The following is a 6,172-nucleotide window of genomic DNA, read 5'->3' on the forward strand; positions in this document are numbered from 1 at the left end:
GTAAATAAGGGGTGGGCAGAAGCAGGATGCACAAGCTTCGGGCAAAATTTGAGCAGATGTTGATCACAGGGAGCCCCAAGAGCGAGTCAGGTCCTATAATGGATGTTCATAGTCAGGAATTAGCTCTACAGGGTGATGAAAGAGACTTAAATAAACCCAAACCAGGACACACATCTGACCTTAGTGACTACCCTCAGGTCTGACTGCCTGTTCATATTGCAAATTACAGCATGCAGAGAAGTCAAGGGACTCAGATGCTGCCCCCAGGGCAGAAGCTGCAGAGCCTGAGCCACAGAGCTAGTGTGCAGCATGAGCCCTGTGCTGCACAGGCAGAGAGTGATGTGACAGACATCTCAGGGCCAGAGGGAAGGTTCCTCTCTCTTCACTAACCCCATGATGCAGAGACCATCAAGGAAGCTAGCACCAGTGCTGTGGGGGTATGGGAGAAGGGGTGCAAGAGGGTACTGTAGCGCCAGAGGAGTTTATCTACATCTCCAGGGAAGATGTATGAAGCCTCTCAGTAAGGAGAGGCCAGTTTTTGAAGCAGGATGGTTTAGGACTTCCACACCACGTACCTTTCAGCCTCCAAAGAAATGCCTTTAAAGAATGGTTAGAGCCACAGTTGGGCTTTTCTGTTTCCCTCCAGCCTGGGCTGGGAGGCATTAAAGCTGATTAGGTGCTGTGGGAAGGGACGTACTACAGCTGGGACTGACCTCACCTGAACAGGATGGGGCCCCAGCACCCTGAAGCGCGCAGGAAGCCCAGCCTCACAGGGGAAGGCATGTGAGCACACGTGGGGTAGCTCCTTGAGTGATGGCACCCCCCAAGTAGGTTCCTGCTCCTCGTACGAGCCCCAGGGGCTCCTGGGGAAGCTGAACGAGAGCAACCTGCAGGGATGGCCAGGTCATGAAGAGGTACCCTGGCACGGCATTGCCCTTCAGGCATGGGCACTTTTCGAAAAACAGCTAAACAAAGTGATTGCTGTTTACACAGTAGGGAGCTGACCAGTCAGAGACACTTCAAAAACTGGCCTTTCTAAAACCAGCTAGCTGCGTGGTTTCTGAGATGCTATTTTAAGCATGCTGTCAAAACAAATCTCTATCCATAGCTGAACTGAGTGACTCTTCTTGTCAGGACAAGTACCCTTAGCAGTGGCTGGGCTAGTCTTAACGTAAGGCTTCAAATACAAGAGCAATATTTGCTAGCTGATTTGTGTTATCTGTAACAGGGAAGAGGGAAAACTAGATAGCTACAGAAGTGACCTCTTGAACTGATCCTTCTTTGCCCTGCTAATGCTGGTGCTGAGTTGCACTTGGGGTTGAACAATTACTGGGAAATCGTGAACATCTAATTCATACCATGTAATAAAGAAAAGAAAAGTTTGAGCAAGGGCTAAACCGCTCCCACTTACGTCAATTACTAGCTGCTTGATGGCAAACAAAACAGTTCAAGGTTTCAGGCCTTGTACCAGCCATGGTCCCAGACAGATCCAAGACTGCAGGTCTGACCAGCCTGGTCTTTCCTCTACTCCTAGATCCTTAAGCTGTTTCAAAACAGAGAGGCCCAATACATTTAATACAAAGAAGGCAGGAGTGGTTCAACTTCAGCCCTCAGGTGGAAGGATGTTGGTGCCCATCAAGCAGAGAAGCGTGTGTGCTGTGAAGGCCCAGGTCTTTCCCCATTGTGTGCATGTGTGTAAGTGTTCAAATGGTTCTCATTTAAATAATTGGGCCAAGTTTACCCTCTTATAAAACACATCATGCTGTAAATTAGAATAAGTAGCCATTCATAGGAGGCCTGCAAAACAGGAGGGGGTTTGTATATGCCATTCTTTAAGGCAGCAGCAGCCCTTTAAAACCTCTTTTATCAGCTGCAGCAAATGGGCTCCCAGCGTGCTCCTTACTCTGAGTCAGCATGTAGGTGGTGACTGGGGTACTGGAAACAACATTTTGAGGGTGCACTGGGAGGCCTGGGGGACAGATACCAATTGCTAAACTCAGGAGTCTGATTCAAGTCGGTGGCACCTTTCTGCCTATCTCTAGATAGACCAAGATGTCAGGTGGGAATTTCATGCAGGCACAGCATGCCAGAGACAGCTTCTTGGGGATGGACTGTGAAGTAGGTCAGTGCCGTAGTCCGCTTTCTTTCAAGCCTGCTGCTTAGGTCCCCCGTCCTTAACAGCAGGCTATTTAGCTCTGGTAAATACCATGTTGCTTTATAATCTCTGTGCCATTACTGTCCCCTCCCAGGCTCATGGTCCCAGGCTCTCACTGCCCTCACCTTAAGGCTGTGATGCTCCTGTGCTGGCTTTTACCCCCTGCAGGGCCGCAGGGCTCAGCAATACCTCCACAACTTTTTGCCTTCCACATATTTTGGTGTGTCTTCATGCTAGCCAGCTTCTGCTCCCTGCCAGGGTACACCTCCCTGCTAGGTTTATGTAATCCACCATTATCACTCCTTCCTGCTCCACCTGTTTTTAATGCTTTAAATGCACAGAGAAAGACACAGACTCCCATCCAACAGGTACACGCAGTCATGGTTCAGACAAGCCATACTCTAAATCATCCACGTCCCTTTATAGGGCAACTGTTATGGTAACAGTTACTCATTTTCCATTTTCCAAGTCACGATAAGTAGACAGGAGCCAAAAAATGTCATCTGCATGTGTGAAATCCCTATAGGGTCCTGGCCAAAACACTGAGAACGGCCAGGTACAGCATCTTAACTACATTCCTCATAGAAATTTAGACTGAGTTGCTGGAGTGCAATGTGTTACCATCAATGTGGAAGCCCCACTAAGTGGTTAGTCTGACATGGTGGGGTAACAGCTGCTTTAGACTTGAAAACATCCCATAAACCTCTTGAAGAAACGTGGCATGTTCCCATCATTGCTAGTTGTCTGTTGACACTGAGGGCTTCTAAAACTAACCCATATTCTATGTATGGTCCTAAGAAAGAAGGTGTTTACATAGAGGAAATGGGAGTACCTAACTCCTGTTTCTCCCTCAGGTAAGAGTCATAATGCCCATGATAACACCGGTCACAGGAAATTACAAATAGTACCCAGATTTAACCAATTGCATAGTATATGTACCATAAAATGATCTCACAACAAAACACCTTCCAAAATATTTGTCAAGTGAGCGACAGCATCTATTCCACACAGTTGTCAAAAGAGCTATAGGACCACACATGGCGTTTGAAGCAGAGCGGAGAATCTCCTGTCCTGGGAAAGTAAACTGCATCATTTTGTCCAGAAAAAAAAAAACCCTGGTCTCTTATCAGGAAGCTGGGGCTGGCACAGAGACCATCCCTTGTTCTCAGGTTGTGAGGTGTCTCTGGCCAGCATGACCACCTCTAGGGTGTCTAAAATCAGCAGGGATTAGCTTTTGAAGATGGAAGAAAGCAGTACCTGTATGTGTGCAGATTGGTTCCAGCGCAGAGCAAGCTAAACACACTCTGATTATTCTCTGTTAAGGAAATGGAGAATGCTCTGACTGAATAAAAACCACCTGGTCTAGACTGTATCGGATGTTGCTCAGTAAGAAGGGCATAAAACACTTGCCAGCTGTTATGTCGCATATTTTTCACCAACACAGGATGCCCAGGGTATGACAGAAAGTGAGAGTGACAGAAAGAGCAAAACTCACTGATAACTACTACCTGATTCCTTCCAGACTGTGCAGCTTGTAGCTCCACGAGCAACTTACTCTTTATGGACCCGTGTTGGTTGTAGTGCAAATTCTGAGCACTAGACAAGGCTGGATTCAAACCAAAAAGCAATATCTTGTACCAAAGTTTTTCACTAGACACAGAGATAGAATCTTCTTCCAACACTAAAACAAGACAAAAACTCTGATTCTTGATTTGACAAAGGAGTACAATGATATTTTTGGCCCTGGTGTGATTACAAGATGGAAAAGATACTGACTCAGCAGGACATTTGTGCCTGTGGATCTGATAGTTTGGGACAAGTAACTTAAACTGAGGTGATAAAATGAGATGAACTCCTAGACAATTCAAAGAAGTAAGTTTTAAAATATCTGTTCTCATGTTTAATTTTTCCAAACCCTTTATGAATTATTTGTTTCCAAAAGCTTGCTAACCAGGCTCACATTTACCTGCCTGCACAAATCCTACAAGACTGTTCAAAACACAGAGAGCAGAAATCGCCTCTTAAATAAGCACAGAGGCTTAATATTTGTTAATGCCACAGAGGCTGATGCTGATGCTAGCTGTCTTCTACCTGTTTGGAGACTTCAGTGCTTCAGGTACATAAATGCGTCCTATTCAAAATAAGTTGAATCAACCTATAAGGACAATAACAGAAGCCTAACCCAAAAAGCCCACAAGTGGAGGGCGGCCAGTATTCTCTCATGTCCCGACTGGTAGCAGGTGTCAGAGCAGCACCTCCCTCACTGATAATGTGACTACCATGACTACATGAGCTGTCTATGCTGAAGGGTTTTTGACACTGGCCTTTCAGCAGAGAACAGATCTGCATTGTGTTATTGATTGCCCTCACGACAGACTGTCACACTGTGGTGGGAAGAATGAAAATAAATGGGCCATAGGACCAGGAGGTTCCTTCCATTAGACTGGACCATCTGTCTTATGAAGAAAGGCTGAGGGACTTGGGTCCTTTCAGTCTGGAAAAAAGATGACTGAGGGGGGATCTTATCAATGCTTATAAATACTTAAAGGGTGGGTGTCAGAAGGATGGGGCCAGGCTCTTTTCAGTAGTGCCCAGGGACAGGACAAGAGGTAACAGGCACAAACTTGAGCATAGGAAATTCCACCTAAACATGAGGAGGAATTTCTTTACCCTGAGGGTGGCAGAGCACTGGCACAGGCTGCCCAGAGAGGTGGTGGAGTCGCCGTCTCTGGCGACATTCAAAACCCGCCTGGACGCGTTCCTGTGCAACCTGCTGTAGGTGACCCTGCTCTGGCAGGGGGGTTGGACTAGATGATCTCCAGAGGTCCTTTCCAACCCCTACCATTATGTGAGGCTCCTCTTCATCCTGCACTCTTGGGTCAGCTGAGTTGTGAAATGACACTAGCTCCGGTGCAGGCTTAGTTATTTCACATGTAGAGTAGCTCTGACTTCGGCAGGGCAGAATAACCTTTCTGGCTAAGACTGCAGATGTGTGTGCTCTAGGCTGAGCTCATGGCTGCTCTGTGAGGTTGCATGAAACACCCAGACTCCCCATGAGAGAAAGTCCACGAGATTCCTGCTTAGTCACCTACCATCTTGGCAGACTTTTAAGTCTGGTTTTGTCTTTGCATTTCAAAGGTTTTACTTACATGCTGTTCCACTGCTCAGCTGTTAGAGAAGAAATATAAAGATACGTCCTCACTCCAGCTCTAATCCTCCTCCTCGGGGCCACTGCTGCCTCTGTTGATGTGCTGCTCTGGTCTCTGCCGCACTGCTGCAGCTCTCGGTGGTACTGTGGCACAACAAGCAACACTGGGGCTGCCATGACAGACCCTTCTTTCCTGCAGCCAGGCTTCAGGCTTCTCTTTCAGCCACACCTGCCTTCATCGAAGTTTTTAACTCCCGCGCCAGCACAGCAGCAGGGAGTGGGCACCAGTGTTTTGCCTTTTGCCTTTTTTTTGTTTTTTACCTTAAAAACGTTGTGGGGGAGCACTGGCTGTCCACCTGCAAGCCCTGGCCCTCCACAAGGCCCAGCCTCCTCTGTGCTGCCACAACAGGGCTGGCAGCCATGTTGGTCTCCAGGCCATGCTGTGAGGTTTGCAGCACCTATCCCACTAGAATATGAGATGGCAGGACATTTTATCAGAGGGGAAAGGTTTTGTTTCAGCTTGACAGGGCAGTTTGCTGGCAGCCTTAGTCCGTGGTTTCTTTAGGCCAGCGCAGGGCCTGGAGGCCCTGCACTCACAGGTTGTCAAGGCCCCTTTGCTACCTATGTGAGGTTATGGCTCCGCTTTCCCCCAGGCATTCACATAGTGCCTGTCATGGCCCCCCAGAATCCCTCACAGGTGCCTGCTGTATTCCTGTGGGCTGGCTGAGGTGGGTCGGGGTAGTATGTAAGGCGGCAGCTGAGGAAGAGGCGGGGAATTCTTGGTGCTCCATTTGCTGCTTTGCTCATGGGCCCCAGCGCTGCTGCCCCCTGGGCCGGCATCCTCCTCTCTAGCCCTGGCTTCTCCTTCT

This window comes from Chroicocephalus ridibundus, chromosome 1 (assembly GCF_963924245.1).
Source record: "Chroicocephalus ridibundus chromosome 1, bChrRid1.1, whole genome shotgun sequence".
Taxonomy (NCBI): domain Eukaryota; kingdom Metazoa; phylum Chordata; class Aves; order Charadriiformes; family Laridae; genus Chroicocephalus; species Chroicocephalus ridibundus.